The sequence below is a fragment of the Ranitomeya variabilis genome, chromosome 3, assembly GCF_051348905.1.
Source record: "Ranitomeya variabilis isolate aRanVar5 chromosome 3, aRanVar5.hap1, whole genome shotgun sequence".
Classification (NCBI taxonomy): domain Eukaryota; kingdom Metazoa; phylum Chordata; class Amphibia; order Anura; family Dendrobatidae; genus Ranitomeya; species Ranitomeya variabilis.
The window spans coordinates 287,383,155-287,401,009 of NC_135234.1; the positions used below are offsets into that span (position 1 = coordinate 287,383,155).

A 17,855-nucleotide genomic window follows, 5' to 3' on the forward strand; every position below is an offset into this window, starting at 1 on the left:
AATTTTTCGCAATTTTCCAACTTTGAATTTTTATGTCCTTAACCCCTTCATGACCCACCCTATTTTGACCTTAATGACCTGGCCGTATTTTGCAATTCTGACCAGTGTCCCTTTATGGGGTAATAACTCAGGAACGCTTCAACAGATCCTAGCGGTTCAGAGATTGTTTTTTCGTGACATATTGGGCTTCATGTTAGTGGTATATTTATTTAGGTCGATAATTTTGGTGTTTATATGTGAAAAAAATGGAAATTTGGCTAAAATAGTTCATAAATAACATTACCCACATGTCTACTTTACATCAGCACAATTTTGGAAACAATTTTTTTTTTTTTGCTAGGAAGTTATAAGGGTTAAAATTTGACCAGCGATTTCTCATTTTTACAACGAAATTTACAAAACCATTTTTTTTTTTTTTTAGGGACCACCTCACATTTGAAGTCAGTTTGAAGGGTCTATATGGCTGAAAATACCCAAAAGTGACACCATTCTAAAAACTGCACCCCTCAAGGTGCTCAAAACCACATTCAAGAAGTTTATTAACCCTTCAGGTGCTTCTAAGCAGCAGAAGCAACATGGAAGGAAAAAATGAACATTTAACTTTTTAGTCACAAAAATGATCTTTTAGCAACAATTTTTTTATTTTCCCAAGGGTAAAAAGAGAAACTGGACCCCAAAAGTTATTGTACAATTTGTCCTGAGTACGCCGATACCCCATATGTGGGGGGGAACCACTGTTTGGGCGCACGACAGGGCTCAGAAGGGAAGGAGCGCCATTTGACTTTTTGAACGCAAGATTGGCTGAAATCAATGGTGGCGCCATGTTGCGTTTGGAGACCCCTGATGTGCCTAAAAAGTGGAAACCCCTCAATTCTAACCCCAACACACCCCTAACCACAACCCTAACCCCGACACACCCCTAACCCTAATCCCAACCCTAACCCTAATCCCAACCCTAATCCCAACCCTAACCCCAACACACCCCTAACCCTAGCCCTAACCACAAGCATAATCTTAACCCTAATTCCAACCCTAACCCTAAGGCTATGTGGCCACATTGCGGATTCGTGTGAGATTTTTCTGCACCATTTTTGAAAAATCCGCAGGTAAAAGGCACTGCGTTTTACCTGAGGATTTACCGCAGATTTCCAGTGTTTTTTGTGCGGATTTCAGCTGTGGATTCCTATTGAAGAACAGGTGTAAAACGCTGCGGAATCCGCACAAAGAATTGACATGTTGCGGAAAATACAACACAGCGTTTCCACGCGGTATTTTCCGCATCATGTGCACAGCGAATTTGGTTTTCCATAGGTTTACATAGTACTGTAAACCTGATGGAAAACTGCTACGAATCCGCAGCGGCCAATCCGTTGCGGATCCGCAGCAAAATCCGCACCGTGTGCACATAGCCTAATTCTAACCCTAACCCTAGTTCTAACCCTAATTCTAACCCTAGCCCTAACCCTGGTGGAGAAAAAAAAAATATATATTTTCTTTATTTTATTATTGTCCCTACCTATGGGGGTGATAAAGTTCATTTACTATTTTTTTTATTTTGATCACTGTGATCACAGTAAATAAAAATAGATGCTCCATACCGTTCATTATGGCCCCATAGCTGTGCCATATAGTGCTCTGCACCGTTCATTATTGCCCCATAGCTGTGCCATATAGTGCTCTGCACCATTCATTATTGCCCCATAGCTGTGCCATATAGTGCTCTGCACCGTTCATTATTGCACCATAGCTGTGCCATATAGTGCTCTGCACCGTTCATTATTGCCCCATAGCTGTGCTATAGAAAGCTGTGCCATATAGTGCTCTGCACCGTTCAGAATTGCCCCATAGCTTAGCCATATAGTGCTCTGCACCGTTCATTATTGCCCCATAGCTGTGCCATATAGTGCTCTGCACCGTTCATTATTGCCCCATAGCTGTGCCATAGAAAGCTGTGCCATATAGTGCTCTGCACCGTTCAGAATTGCCCCATAGCTGTGCCATATAGTGCTCTGCACCGTTCATAATTGCCCCATAGCTGTGCCATATAGTGCTCTGCACCGTTCATAATTGCCCCATAGCTGTGCCATATAGTGCTCTGCACCGTTCATAATTGCCCCATAGCTGTGCCATATAGTGCTCTGCACCATTCATTATTGCCCCATAGCTGTGCCTTATAGTGTTCTGCACCGTTCATTATTGCCCCATAGATGTGCCATAGAAAGCTGTGCTGCTGCTGCAATAAAAATAATAAAATACATACTCGCCTCTCTTGCTTGCAGCTCCTCAGCGTCCCGTCCCGGCGTCTCTCTGCACTGACTGATCAGGCAGAGGGCGGCGCGCACACTATATGCATCATCGCGCCCTCTGACCTGCACAGTCAGTGCGGAGAGACGCCGGGAAGATGGATCGGCGCCCGGTGTGTGGAACGCGGACAGGTGAATATGACATACTTACCTGCTCCCGGCGTCCCGCTCCTTCCCCCGGACAGCTGGTTTTCGGTGCCGCAGCCTCTTCCTCTGTCAGCGGTCACCGTTACCGCTGATTAGAGAAATGAATAGGCGGCTCCGCCCCTATGGGAGTGGAGTCCATATTCATTTCTCTAATGAGCGGTCCCACGTGACCGCTGAACAGGGGAAGAGCTGCGGCACCCGGAGACCGTGGGACGGGCAGGGGGAGCGCCAGGAGCCCCGGGACTAGGTGAGTATGCATCAGCGCCCTCTCCCCCTCACCCGCCGACCGTGACTCGAGTATAAGCCGAGAGGGGCACTTTCAGCCCAAAAATTTGGGCTGAAAATCTCGGCTTATACTCGAGTATATACGGTAACTTTTCTTCACAAAAAATTTACTTCAGCAATAATTTGTTTTATTTTACCAAGGGTAACAGGAGAAATTGGATCCGAAAAGTTGTTGTGCAATTTGTCCTGAGTACGCCGATACCCCATATGTGGGGGTAAACCACTGTTTGGGCACATGGCAGAGTTCGGAAGGGAAGGAGCGCCATTTGACTTTTCAATGCAAAATTGACTGGAATTGAGATAGGACACCATGTCGCGTTTGGAGAGCCCCTGATGTGCCTAAACATTGAAACCCCCCACAAGTGACACCATTTTGGAAAATAGACCCCCTAAGGAATTTATCTAAATGTGTGGTGAGCACTTTGACCCACCAAGTGCTTCACAGAAGTTTATAATGTAGAGCCGTAAAAATAAAAAAATCATATTTTTTCACAAAAATGATCTTTTCACCCCCAATTTTTTATTTTCCCAAGGATAACAGAAGAAATTGGACACCAAAAGGTGTTGTGCAATCTGTCCTGAGTACGCTGATACCCCATATGTGGGGGTAAACCACTGTTTAGCTGCTAATGTGCCTAAACAGTGGAAACCAACAATTCTAACTGAGACCTTAACCCAAACACACCCCTAACCCTAAACCCAACCGTAAATGTAATCCCAACCCTATCGCTAACCCTAACTTTAGCCCCAACCCTAACTTTAGCGCTAACCCTAACTTTAGCCCCAACCCTAACCCTAACTTTAGCCCCAACCTTAACCGTAATCGGAAAATGGAAATTAACACTTTTTTTTTTATTTTATTATTTTTCCCTAACTGAGGGGGTGATGAAGGGGTGTTTGATTTACTATTTATAGCTTTTTTAGTGGATTTTTATGATTGGCAGCTGTCACACACTAAAAGACGCTATTTATTGCAAAAAAATTGTTTTTGCGTCTCCGCATTTTGAGAGCTATAATTTTTCCATATTTTGGTCCACAGAGTCATGTCAGGTCTTGTTTTTTGCGGGACGAGTTGACGTTTTTATTGGTACCATTTTCGGGCATGTTAAATTTTTTGATCACTTTTCATTCCGAATTTTGTGAGGCAGAATGACCAAAAGCCAGCAATTCAATTCATGTTTTTTTTTTTTTTTTTTTGGGGGGGGGGGGCGGGCATTTATACCGTTCCACGTTTGGTAAAATTGCTAAAGCAGTTTTATTTTTCGGGTCAGTACAATTACAGCGATACCTCATTTATATCTTTATATTTTTTATGCTTTGGCGCTTTTATACGATAAAAACTATTTTATATAAAAAAAATTATTTTTGCATTGGTTTATTCTGAAGACTAACTTATTTTTTCGCTGATGACACTGTATTGCGGCTCATTTTTTGCGGGATAAGATAACGTTTCTTTTTGATCGCGTGTTATTCTACATTTTGTTCACCGGTAAGAAAGCGTTGTTTATTGCCTCTTTTTTACGGTTTTCACTGAAGGGGTTAACTAGTGGGACAGTTTTATAGGTTGGGTCGTTACGGACGCGGCGATACTAAAAATGTGTTCTTTTATTGTTTTTTTTTATTTAGATAAAGAAATTTTTTTTAATGGACCATTTTTTTTCTCTTTATTTAGGTTTTTTTTTTTTTTTTTTTTTTACACACACATGTAAATAGTTTTTTTTTTTTACTTGTTTACTTTGTCCCAGTGTGGGACATAACTATATAGTGTCAGATCGCTGATCTGACACTATGCAGTGCACGGTGTCAGATCAGCGATCTGACAGGAACTGCAGGAGGCTTGCTGGCGCCTGCTTTGAGCAGGCGCTTGCAAGCCACCTCCCTGCAGGACCGAGAAGGAGCCCCGTGGCCATTTTGGATCCGGGCTTGCAGGGAGGAGGACGGAGGAGACCCTCGGAGCAATGTGATCACATCGCGTTGCTCAGAGGGTCTCAGGGAAGCATGCAGGGAGCCCCCTCCCTGCGCGATGCTTCCCTATGTCACCGGAACGCTGCGATCATGCACATAGTGATAGTCAGCTGACACCCGGCCCCGATCGGCCGGGTGTCAGCTGACTATCGCTGATCGGTGATTATGTACTATCCTGTCGGTGGTCATACGGGCCCATACCACCTCGACGGGATAGTATGTCATATGTCAGAAAGGGGTTAAACGGCGCTGTGAATTAAGGTTATAGCACCCTCCAGCTTCGGAAAATATTTGGGGTCTTGGATACCGGGAGCAGCTGAGACAATGGAGAACATGATCAGGGTTGGTCTTCAGTCCCCTGTCTCGTGATCGCCTTAATTCACCAATTAACTGCAATCACAAAGTCCGATTTGCAAATAATTTCTCTCTCCTCGGATATAATCTAGCATATCAGAGACGAAAGAAATGGGGTCTGTGACATACCTGTGTTCAAAATGCTCACTATACCCCTAGATAAAATCCTTGAGGGGGTGTGGTTTCCAAAATGGGCTCACTTGTGGCAGGGCCGGCTCCAGGTTTTTGAGGGCCCCGGGCAAAAGAGTCAGTCGGTCCCCACCTTTAACACATACCACGATTCATGATGCACAGATACAGCAGAGAAATATAGGTATAGTACAATGCCAGATTTCACTTCTTACATGAGTGATAGCTATTGTAAATTCTATAATACCGTACAGCAGAGGGGCTTTATATAAGTCAACCCCCTATATGCAAATTTGTGTGACCTACTCCATCTTCCTCAGTTACCAGTAGGCATTTTATTGTTCGCTAAACTTGCTGCAAAAAAAAAAACTGCATACAATTATTTAATGGAAAACTTTTTAAAGTAAACATTAGAAAGTATTAACGTAGAACATTTGTAAATGTGCAAAAATGGGTAGCATATAGCACAGCCACGTAGTACATAACACAGCCACGTAGTACATAACACAGCCACGTAGTACATAACACAGCCACGTAGTACATAACACAGCCACGTAGTACATAACACAGCCACGTAGTACATAACACAGCCACGTAGTACATAACACAGCCACGTAGTATAAACACAGCCACGTAGTATATTACAGTTAGGTCCATATATATATTTGGACAGAGAACATTTTTCTAATTTTGGTTATAGACATTACCACAATGAATTTTAAACAAAACAATTCAGATGCAGATGAAGTTCAGACTTTCAATTTCATTTGAGGGTATCCACATTAAAATTGGATGAAGGGTTTAGGAGTTTCAGCTCCTAAACATCTGCCACCCTGTTTTTAAAGGGACCAAAAGTAATTGGACATTTGACTCCAAGGCTATTTCATGGACAGGTGTGGGCAATCCCTTCGTTAGGTCATTCTCAATTAAGCAGATTAAAGGCCTGGAGTTGATTTGAGGTGTGGTGCTTGCATTTGGAAGGTTTTGCTGTTTAGTAAATATGCGGTCAAAGGAGCTCTCCATGCAGGTGAAACAAGCCATCCTTAAGCTGCGAAAACAGAAAAAACCCATTCGAGAAATTGCTACAATATTAGGAGTGGTAAAATCTACAGTTTGGTACATCCTGAGAAAGAAAGGAAGCACTGGTGAACTCATCAATGCAAAAAGACCTGGGCGCCCACGGAAGACAACAGTGGTGGATGATCGCAGAATAATCTCCATGGTGAAGAGAAACCCCTTCACAACAGCCAACCAAGTGAACAACACTTTCCAGGAGGTATGCGTATCAATATCCAAATCTACCATAAAGAGAAGACTGCATGAAAGTAAATACAGAGGGTTCACTGCACAGTGCAAGCCACTTATAAGCCTCAAGAATAAAAAGGCTAGACTGGACTTTGCTAAAAAACATCCAGTAAAGCCAGCACAGTTCTGGAAGAACATTCTTTGGACAGATGAAACCAAGATCAAGCTCTACCAGAATGATGGAAAGAGAAAAGTATGGCGAAGGCGTGGCATAGCTCATGATCCAAAGCATACCACACATCATCTGTAAAACACAGCGGAGGCAGTGTGATGGCTTGGGCATGCATGGCTGCCAGTGGCACTGGGTCACTAGTGATTATTGATGATGTGACACAGGACAGAAGCAACCGAATTAATTCTGAGGTATTCAGACATACTGAGTGCTCAGATCCAGCCAAATGCAGCAAAACTGATTGTCCATCTGTAGTATGAAACTATGACCAATGACCCAAAACATAAAGCCAAAGCAACCGAGGAGTTTATTAAAGCAAAGAAGTGGAATATTCTTGAATGGCCTAGTCAGTCACCTGATCTCAACCCAATTGAGCATGCATTTCACTTGTTAAAGACTAAACTTCAGACAGAAAGGCCCACAAACAAACAGCAACTGAAAGCCACCACAGTGAAGGTCTGGCAGAGCATCAAAAAGGAGGAAACAGCATCTGGTGATGTCCATGAGTTCAAGACTTCAGGCAATCATTGCTAACAAAGGGTTTTCAACCAAGTACTAAAAATGAACATTTTATTTAAAATTATTGAATCTGTCCAATTACTTTTGGTCCCTTTAAAAACAGGCAAGAACCAAAAAAGAGAAACTAACGGAAGCAAAGTCACAGTGTTAAAATTTAACAAATTTTATTTAATGTCAATAAGGACAACAACTATGAAAAAGATATATAAAAAATATTATAATACCGTTCTCTGGGGAATACACATACAATCTAAGACCACAGGTGCAAAGCTACATACAGCAACCACATACAAATGCTCCAAAATACTTTAAATGATCAGATGAATAGACAGATACTGAGCCTAGGCTTCATATTATGTGTCACTTTTTGGTAAGGGTATCACCCCTTTCTCTAGTATGCCAGGATCAGTACCAAAACAGTATATTAACTCATAGACTAAAGTGCTAGATGCTTAATAAGCCTATCAATATTTGTGCCAATAGTCTATCTGAGATCACAACAGTGCTATACATAAGGAGCTGGCTATCTCGCCATGCCTCATATTAAACTCATATTATCAGTATAATGGATGCTATACATAACCTGCACGTGTAGTCCAGGGACGAAGCTTTCCTAGCGAAACGCGCGTTGAGTGTGGTCGGGTCCCTGGCTGGTGGCATCTATTAGGTAAATAAGTTCCTCCTGGTATGTACTAATGTATGTATGATATACTTTCCGATATGCTGACTGATGCTTTTTTACATACTTCTTATAATATATAATATATAGTATACCACTTGGTATTACCTCACATTTGTGAATATTTATTAATTTATTGTCTGATTGATTGCACTGTTGCACTTTTTCAGTCACCATATCGGTAGTTATATTTTGGAACTGGTTGAGTGCTATTACTATCTGCTTTGATATCGTATTGGGAGGTAGTTGTTCTATGTTAGCCACTTATTTTCCAGCCATCCCTTCCAGTTGTGTCTGTTCTCTGTGGTGTCTCATTTTTTATGTATTCGGTTTTACCTGTTCTTTAATAAAGTTGATATTACATTATTAGTACAGTCTAGCATCCCTTTTTGGTGTGTATGATTAATATTGCTTAGACGTAATTAAATTAGCTATTTATAGGTGTTTATTACAATAAACAAGTTAGACTACAGAGAACAGTCTGCTTATTTGGGAGACAGAAATGGTTTATGCCATATGTCGGATCACACACACCATATCAACGTGTATGAAGACAGAACAGTAAAACGGATGCTAGACGCCGGCGATGACAGTAAAAGGAGGCTAGACGCCAGAGATAGCAAATAACGCTAACGGAGCCGCTTGTACCATACCGCACTGCCTGCAGATACCGCAGCGGCCGCCATACAGTCACAAGTACAGAGAGTGCAGCCCACCAAGCACGACACGTCTCAGTCCACGCTGAAGTCATTCCTACCTGCTCTGAGACGTCCTACAGTCTGCAAACAGGACACGAAATGTCTGCAAGTCGAGCATCCACACTCGGCACGAGGTCCCAAACAAGCCGCTCTATCATGTCTTCCTCGAAAAGGTCTGTCACCCTCACCCGTGCAGAAGCTGAGGCGGCGAAAGTAAGATCCTCTTTCGCTGGACAAGACATGCAGTTAAAGTTAAGACAAGCAGACCAAGAAGCAGAAAGCGCTCGCCTGCAAGCAGAAAGAGCCCACCTGCAAGCAGAGCAAGAAGCAGAAAGAGCCCACCTGCAAGCGACCTTAGAAAGGCTTTCCGCTGAAAAAGAAGCAGCAGCCGCAATAGCCAAAGCTGAGTTCTAAGAAGCCGTGGAGTTTCCTGAATCTGAGCGTGACAGCGACGTACGTGGACCAGACCTTGATCGTCAGGACCCTGCTCAACGAGTCTCAGAATATGTCCACCAACATCCCAGAATAGAAGACAACTCTGATCCGTTACACCAACTAGTCTATACAGATTACCAGAGATCCTTCTTCCAAACACCGTACTGGAAGCAGGAAGGTATACTGCGAAACGACGTCGACCACCACTACCGTCTTACAGAACAGAAGGTACGGCCTCCTCCCAGACTGACAGGGACACCCTTTGCTTCGGAACGGTTTTATACAGACTTTCCTAAGCCAGAAGCTCCTACCAGGTATGAGGACGCACCACACACACACCGCATGACAACAGCACACCAGCTCATGTTAGCACTGACTCAGCCACTATGAACTTTGCAAGGTTCTTTACCCGCCGGGAGCTGGTGACCAAGGGACTTGTAAAGTTCACTGATAGAGCTGAAAGTTACAGAGCATGGCGGGCCTCCTTCCAGAAAGCCATCAGAGACTTGGATCTTTCTAGAGTTAGATCTACTGGTAAAGTGGCTTGGGAATGAGTCAGCTGAACACGCCAAAAGAATCAGGAACATTAACATAAAGTACCCACACACAGGACTTCGTATGGTGTGGGAGAGACTTGAAGAATGTTATGGGTCAATAGAAGCTATAGAAAATGCTTTGTATAAAAGAATTGATGATTTCCCCAAGATAGCAAATAAGGGTTATCAAAAGCTCAGGGAACTGAGCGACTTGTTAATGGAGGTACATGCTGCTCAGGCAGAAGGTGACCTACCAGGGTTGGCATTCCTGGACACTGCCAGAGGTTTCATCCCAATTGTCCAAAAGCTCCCTTACAACTTACAAGAAAAGTGGGTCAGTCACGGGTCCCGTTACAAACAGGCTCATAAGGTACCATTTCCTCCTTTCAGGGTGTTTGTAGATTTTGTTGCTCAACAGGCTAAAGTTAGAAATGACCCCAGTTTCGATTTCACTATGTCATGTACCACTGCCTCTGGTGTAAAACCCAGTAAAACACCAGTGGCAGTACACAAAACTAATGTTACCTCCACAGGTTTTCCTTACAGGGCAAGTAAGTCCTCTCCAGAAGGGGACAAACCGCAGGATCTCAGCAAACACTGCCCCCTACACAAGAAACCTCATCCTCTACTAAAATGTAGAGCCTTCAGGAAGAAGTCTCTAGAAGACAGTAAGAGTTTCCTAAAGGAAAACAAGATATGCTTCAGATGCAGCGCGACGACCTCACACATTGCCAAAAACTGTGAAACCAGCGTGAATGCGCAGAATGTAGCAGTGTGGAGCACAACACGGCCTTACACCCTGGACCACCCTCAGGGGTATCGTCGCGAGTAGAAGAGTCTGCCGAAAAATAGATGGACACTGACATGGACACCCCAGTGGTCATTTCTCAGTGTACAGAGATCTTCAAGGAACTCGTAGCAGAAAGATCCTGCTCGAAGATCTGTCTTGTCAGAGTATTCCCAGCGAGCCAACGGGATAAAGCAATCAAGGTATATGCAATCTTGGACGATCAGAACAACAGGTCTCTAGCCAAGTCCTTTCTCTTCGACACCTTCAACATTGCTGGTCCCGGCTCTCCATACTCCTTGAAGACATGTGCAGGTACTGTCGAGGAGAAAAGCGACCGGATTCAAAGTAGAGTCTATAGACGGTCAAAACTGCTTATCCTTGCCATCAATACTGGAGTGCAACCAGATTCCCGACAACAGGTCTGAGATACCTACACCAGAGGTAGCAGCTCATCATACCCACTTGAAACGTATAGCTCACCTGATACCGGAACTGGACCAAGGAGCTCCAATCGTCTTACTCCTCGGAAGAGACATACTACGGGTCCACAAGGCTAGAGGACAGATTAACGGCCCACAAAACGCCCCATATGCTCAGAGACTTGACCTAGGATGGGTCATTGTGGGAGACGTCTGTTTGGATGGAGCACACAGGCCGACATCAGTCAACAGCATGCTCACCAATACCCTCGAGAATGGACGTCAGTCTCTCTTCCAGCCATGCGAGAGCAGTTTCCTGATTAAAGAATTGCCACACAACACCCCTCCACCTTGTCCTTTAGCTGATCCTTCCTGTGAAGACCATGCATGCGACGGTGAGGAAGATCATATAGGGTGCAGAGTTTTCCACAGGACAAGAGAAGACAACCAGGTAGCAATGTCCATAGAGGACAGACTGTTCTTGGACATCATGGAGCGAGAGATAGTAAGAGATGAATCAGAGTTGGGTCGCACCTTTACCATTCAAACCACAGAGGCAACGCTTACCCAACAGAACTTGTCTACAGACGATTTGTCTCCCTTACACGCAAACTGCAGAAGGCATCAGAAATAAGAGAACACTTCTTTACCTTCATGGAGAGAATTTTCCAGAGTGGCCACGCGAAAATTGAACCTGTACTTCAAGATTCCGAGGAATGTTGGTACTTACCTATTTTCGGCGTGTATCATCCGAAGAAACCAGGTCAGATAAGAGTGGTATTGGACTCAAGTGCCAGATACGAAGGTGTTTCTTTAAACGACGTCTTTCGGTCTTGTCCAGACCTCAACAGACTTCTGGGAGTACTTCTTCGTTTCCGCAAAGATGCAGTAGCATTTATGGCCGACATACAACAGATGTTTCACTGCTTCCTTGTTAAAGAACACAGAAACTACTTGAGGTTTTTCTGGTACCGGGATAATGACCCCTACAAGGACATCGTGGAATATCGTATGAAGGTACACATCTTTGGGAACAGCCCTTCCCCTGCCGTCGCCATCTATGGCCTTAGACATTCAGCCAGAGAGGGTGAAGCCAAGTATGGATCGGATGTAAGATCGTTTGTGGAAAAGGATTTCTACGTAGATGACTGCCTGAAATCCACACCCACAGATGAGTCGGCAGTCAGTCTCCTGAAAAGGGCTCAAGAAATGCTCGCTTCATCCAATTTGAGGTTGCACAAAATTGCTTCCAACAGCCAAAAACTAATGGCAGCCTTTCCCTCTCAAGATTACTCAACCGATTTAAAAGACTTAGATTTAAGGACGGACTCCCTTCCCATGCAGCAGAGCCTGGGTTTACTCTGGGATTTGAAAAAGGATGCATTCACCTTCCAGATCAGCGAAGAAGAGGAACCCTTCACGCGTAGAGGCATCCTGTCCGTTGTAAACAGCTTGTACGATCCTTTGGGATTTGTAACCCCTGTAACTATCCAAGGTAAGATGATGTTGAGAAAGTTCACCCAAGAGACGTCCGATTGGGATGATCCGCTTCCCAGCGAGAAAAGAGACTTGTGGGTAAGATAGAAGAACTGTTTAGAAGCCCTGTCAAGTCTCTACATGGCACGACCATATGCTTCTGTACCATCAACAGAAATCAAGATGCAAAGGCTTTGCATCTTCTGCGATGCCTCAACCAAAGCAATTGCAGCAGTGGCGTATTTGAAAACTACTGACATCAACGAACAATGCCACGTAAGGCTGGTTATGAGCCGGACAAAACTGGCCCCACTCCGTGAACACACAGTACCCAGACTGGAACTCTGTGCAGCTGTGCTAGCAGTAGAGTTAGCTGAGCTTATCTCGACAGAAATGGACCTGGAAATCAAAGAAGTCGAGTTCTACACTGACAGCAAGGTAATGCTGGGGTACATTTGCAATGAAACTCGTCGCTTCTATGTCTATGTCAGCAATCGGGTGCTAAGGATCAGGAGATCCACCGACCCTAAACAGTGGCACAATGTGTCCACAAACCACAATCCTGCGGACCACGCAACCAGATCCGTTGAAGCAAGACACCTTAAAGACACAAACTGGTTTACTGGCCCTACATTCTAATACCGTTCGACGCCATACATGGACGAGTCAAACATCTTTGAACTGGTAGATCCAGAGGCAGATGAGGAAATCCGCCCTCAGGTATCCGTTCTACGTACGGTGACTAAAGACAATCACCTCAAATCCCACCGTTTCAACAGGTTCTCAACTTTGAACTCGCTTGTTCGTGCCCTCGTTTGTTTGATTCATGTGGCCTGGTCCTATAAGTCAACATCACCCGCCATTCAGAAACCTTGCAAGGGTTGGCATCACTGCAAGCTTGCCTTTACCGTTCCAAACATGGAAAATGCCAAGAACGTTATAATTCGTACCATACAACGTGAATGTTATGCCAAAGAATTAGATAACCTCAATAAAGGCCAACCTGTTCCTAGAGACAGTGTTTTGAAGAAGCTTGATCCAATCATCGATCAAGATGGGCTGTTAGGAATTGGAGGTCGTCTTCAAGAAGCTGAAGTGGAATTTGGGGAGAAACACCCTTTAATAATTCCTGGACATCTTCATGTCACGACCCTGCTTGTACAACACCAGCACGTTTTGGTGAAACATCAGGGCCGACTGTTCACCGAAGGAAATCTACGAACTGCTGGACTATGGATAGTTGGAGCAAAGAGATGCGTGAGTAAACTCATTTACAATTGTGTCATTTGTCGCAAACTCCGTGGCGGGACTCAAAAGCCGAAGATGGCCAATCTCCCATCGGACAGACTTAGTACAGAACCTCCCTTTACCAACGTCGGACTGAACGTATTCGGGCCATGGTGTGTGGTTGCACGGCACACTAGAAAAGTCCAAGCCAACGCAAAACGCTGGGCGTTTATGTTCACCAGTATGTCTATCAGAGCAGTCCACATCGAAGTAATTGATTCCATGGACACTTCAGGGTTTTAAAATGCACTCCGACGTTTCATCGCCATCAGAGGCCCCGTGAAGCACATACGCTCCGATAGAGGTACCAACTTTGTAGGAGCAGTGAAAGAACTTCAAATTCCTTCCAACCTAGACACCACCAGTGTGGAAAGATACTTGAGTGAGCAGGGATGTACCTGGACTTTCAATCTTCCACACGCTTCTCACATGGGAGGTGCTTGGGAGAGGATGATAGGAATGGCACGCAGAATCCTTGACTCCATTTTCTTGCAAACAGATAGCGCAAGTCTCACACATGAAAGTTTGACCACATTCCTGGCAGAAGTTTCGGCCATCATTAATGCTAGACCATTGACTTCACTTTCTAGTGACTCTGAGGATCCTACCATTCTCACTCCTGCCATGTTGCTTAGACTAGGTTCACATTGCGTTAGGGCAATCCGTTTAGCGCTAGCGGATTGCGCTAATGCAATGTATTTGTAGGGGCCGCGTTTAGGGGTCGTGCTAACGTCCCCGCTCTCGCAGATCCCCGATCTGCGAGAGCGGGTAACAGACCTCGGGCGCGCCGCGGACGCAGCAAGCAGCGTCCGAGGCGCGCCACAAAAGAACGGCACATCGCTAGCGTGAGCTGAAAAAGGCACGCGCTAGCGATGCGCTTCAGGCAGGAAAAACATTGCTGTCAATGGGTGCGCTAACGGACCCGTTGCACGGCGTTAATTGCGACATTTTCGCCGTGCAACGCTGTCCGTTAGCGATCACCCAATAACGCAATGTGAACCTAGCCTTACTCAGAAAGCCAGCGTCCTCAGCGCTCCACCTGGAGATTTCAGCAACAAGGACCTCTACAGACGACAATGGAGACAAGTCCAAAGTCTCTCCAATACCTTCTGGGACAGATGGAGGAAGCAGTACCTCTCCACTTTACAACCAAGGAAGAAGTGGCAGACTGACAAACCAAACATCAAAACCGGTGATGTCGTTCTCATGAAAGACAGCCAGTCTCACCGTAATGAGTGGCCACTAGGCCTCATCACTAAAGTATTCTCAAGCAAAGATGGGAAGGTCCGTAAGGTTGAGGTCAAAGTAGGCAAGTCCGGGGAGAGTAAATTATTCCTCAGACCAGTTGCGGAACTTGTCTTACTTTTTTTAACCAAAAGAACCTGTAGGTGGCATCGGTTGATACCAAGCGGGGAGTGTTCTGCCCTGTCTAATCAAGGACAGGGGTTCGTTTCATGCATTAAAGGTTCACTACCATCAGTGTTTTGGGTTTTGCTTTGTTATAGCACCACCCAGTGGTGGTTAAATTTATTACCTGTGTTTTTTTTTTTTAGTAATAATGAGAGTGTTGCATTATGGGTTGCACCAAGGCATTTTGGGAGGAGAAACCTCCATTTTCTCTGTGTATTTCCCTGCACACACGTGTTAATCTGCTGTGTTGGAACTACCTCACTTGCTTGCCATCCTGGTTAAGTTTCTCCGGTAAGATAATTATCCCTGTTCTTGCAATGTAGTGTTGTACAGAATGTGATTAACTGTATAGCAGCCAGTACACAGGAAATGTGATTACCAGGGACCTGCTGTATGTAGATATATATAGAAGTTGCATCATCCTGTATATTTTGCCTGCTAGTTGTAAAGTATCAGTTGTGTTATTTGGCTTAATACTTATCCATATCATTTATATTCTTATAGTTTTACCGCGCTCATGTTTACCAATAAACAAGTTAGACTACAGAGAACAGTCTGCTTATTTGGGAGACAGAAGTGGTTTATGCCGTATGTCGGATCACACACCGTATCAACGTGTATGAAGACAGAACAAAAGGGTTAAATAGACAGTTATTGGCAGACACCTAGTGTTTATATGTGTTTTTGTGTTACATTACATATATATTTACATTTTGGGCATTTTTAACCCCACAAAAACAAACAAACAGTAATCCTGGAAATCACTTATTGGCCACTGGGTCTTGTTTTTAGACTACTACTTTCCACCATTTCAGGAAGTGATTTCAGCAAGGTTTCTTATCAGAGGCAGATAACTCCATACACAGCTGACAAGAGAGGATCCACAATTCACAGTAAGGCTACTTTCACACTGGCGTTAACTGCAATACGTCGCAATGCGTCGTTTTGCCGAAAAAACGTATCCTGCATAAGTGCTTGCAGGATGCGTTTTTCTGCATTTACTTACATTAGCGACGCATTTGCGACGCATTGACACACGTCGCAACCGTCGTGCGACGGTTGCGCCGTGTTGTGGGGGACTGTCGGGAGCAAAAAACGTTACATGTAATGTTTTTTGCCCACGACGGTCCGCTTTTTCCGACCGCGCATGCACGGCCGGAACTCCGCCCCCACCTCCCCGCACCTCACAATGGGGCAGCGGATGCGCTGGAAAAATGCATCCGCTGCCCCCATTGTGCGGCGGAGACAACGCTAACGTCGGTGACCTCTGCCCGACGCACTGCGACGGGCCAGGCCCGACGCTAGTGTGAAAGTAGCCTAACTGATGTCACACCTGACCCTGCTTTCCCTCCCTTCACAGTGACCATAGCACAGGTTCATTTTAAACTTCAATCAAAAGGTAGTGGTCTGGATCCACCATTGTGCTGTATAGATATGATAGTTCCTAAAAAAACTGGAAGTTAAAAAAAGGAAAGGTGTGGCTATTTTTATATTAACCCCATCACCCTGAAGCCCGTTTTCACCTTCCTGATCAGGCCATTTTTTTTTTTTTAAATTCTGACCACTGTCACTTTATAAGAACTCTGGAAAGCTTCAAAGATCCCACTGATTTTGAGACTGCTTTCTTGTGACATATTGTTCTTCACAATAGTGCTAAAATTTCTTTGGTATGACTTGAGCTTATTTGTGTAAACAAAAAAAAAAGGAAATTTGGCAAAAATTTTGCAATTTTCAAATTTTATGCCCTTAAATCTGAGTTATGTGACATGATAGATAGTTCATAAATAACATTTTCCACATGTCTACATAAGCACAATTTTGGAAACCTATTTATTTTTTTTTTAATTAGGAATTTAGAAGGATTAAAAGCTGACCAGCGATTTCTCATTTCTACAAAACTATAATTTTTTTTTTTTTCTTTTAGGGACCATATAATATTTGATGTGACTTTGAGGGGTCTATATGACAGAAAATACCCAAACGTGACACCATTCTAAAACCTTCACCCCTCAAGGTGCTCAAAATCAGATTCAAGAAGTTTATTAACCCTTCAAGTGCTTCACAGGAATTAATGGAATATGGAAGGAAAAAATAAACATTTAACTTTTTAGTTACAAAAATACCGCATTTTTCCGACTATAAGACGCACTTTTCCCCAAAAAAATTGTGAGGAAAATGGGGGGTGCGTCTTATAGTTGGAATGCAGGCTTACCGGCACTGTGGCGGCGGCAGAGGTGCGGGGATGATGAGGCACGGTGAGTGGTATGGCGTGAGCAGGGTCCCTTCCACAGGTGAGGTGACGCCGTGGCCCGGTATCGAAGGAGAGCAGCAGAGCTGGGTGAGTCACGGCTTTCCCGGTGGCGGCGGCCATCTTCCCTGAGGCCGCGCGTGCGCAGATTGAGTCTTCTGCTTCCCGGGGCTTCAGGAAAATGGCCGCGGGAGCCGCGCGTGCGCACATTGAGAATGCGGCGGCCATTTTCCTGAAGTAGAGTTCGCAGATTGAGATCTCGGCTTCAGGAAAATGGCCGCCGCGATCTCCATCAGCGCACGCGTGGCCTCCCTTGGCCATTTTCCTGAAGCCCTGGGAAGCAGAGTACTCAATCTGCACACGCGCGGCCTCAGGAAGATGGCCGCCGCCACCGAGAAACTGATGATTAACACAGCTCTGCTGCTCACCTTGGATACTAGGCCTCGGCGTCACCTCACCTGAGGAAGTGACCGCACATCTGCCGCCGCCACAGCACTGCCGCAACCCCCTCAGGGACATCAGGCCATGGCGTCGCCCACCTAAGCAGGAAGGGACCCTGCTCAGGAGCATGCCATACCGCCCACCGCGCCTCAGCATCACAGCACCTCTGCTGACACCATGCCTTCTGTGACCCTGCTCTGCCACCGCCTGCCCTCAGGTAAAGGATCTTAAATTCGGACAATAAGACGGACCCCCAT

General features: G+C 44.9%; 1 protein-coding gene across 2 annotated transcripts in view; it reads right to left on the reverse strand.

The window, feature by feature from the left end:
- Window positions 1-17,855, reverse strand: part of SNRPC (small nuclear ribonucleoprotein polypeptide C) — a 180,184-nt gene that overhangs the window by 35,548 nt on the left and 126,781 nt on the right. The window lies entirely within an intron of this gene.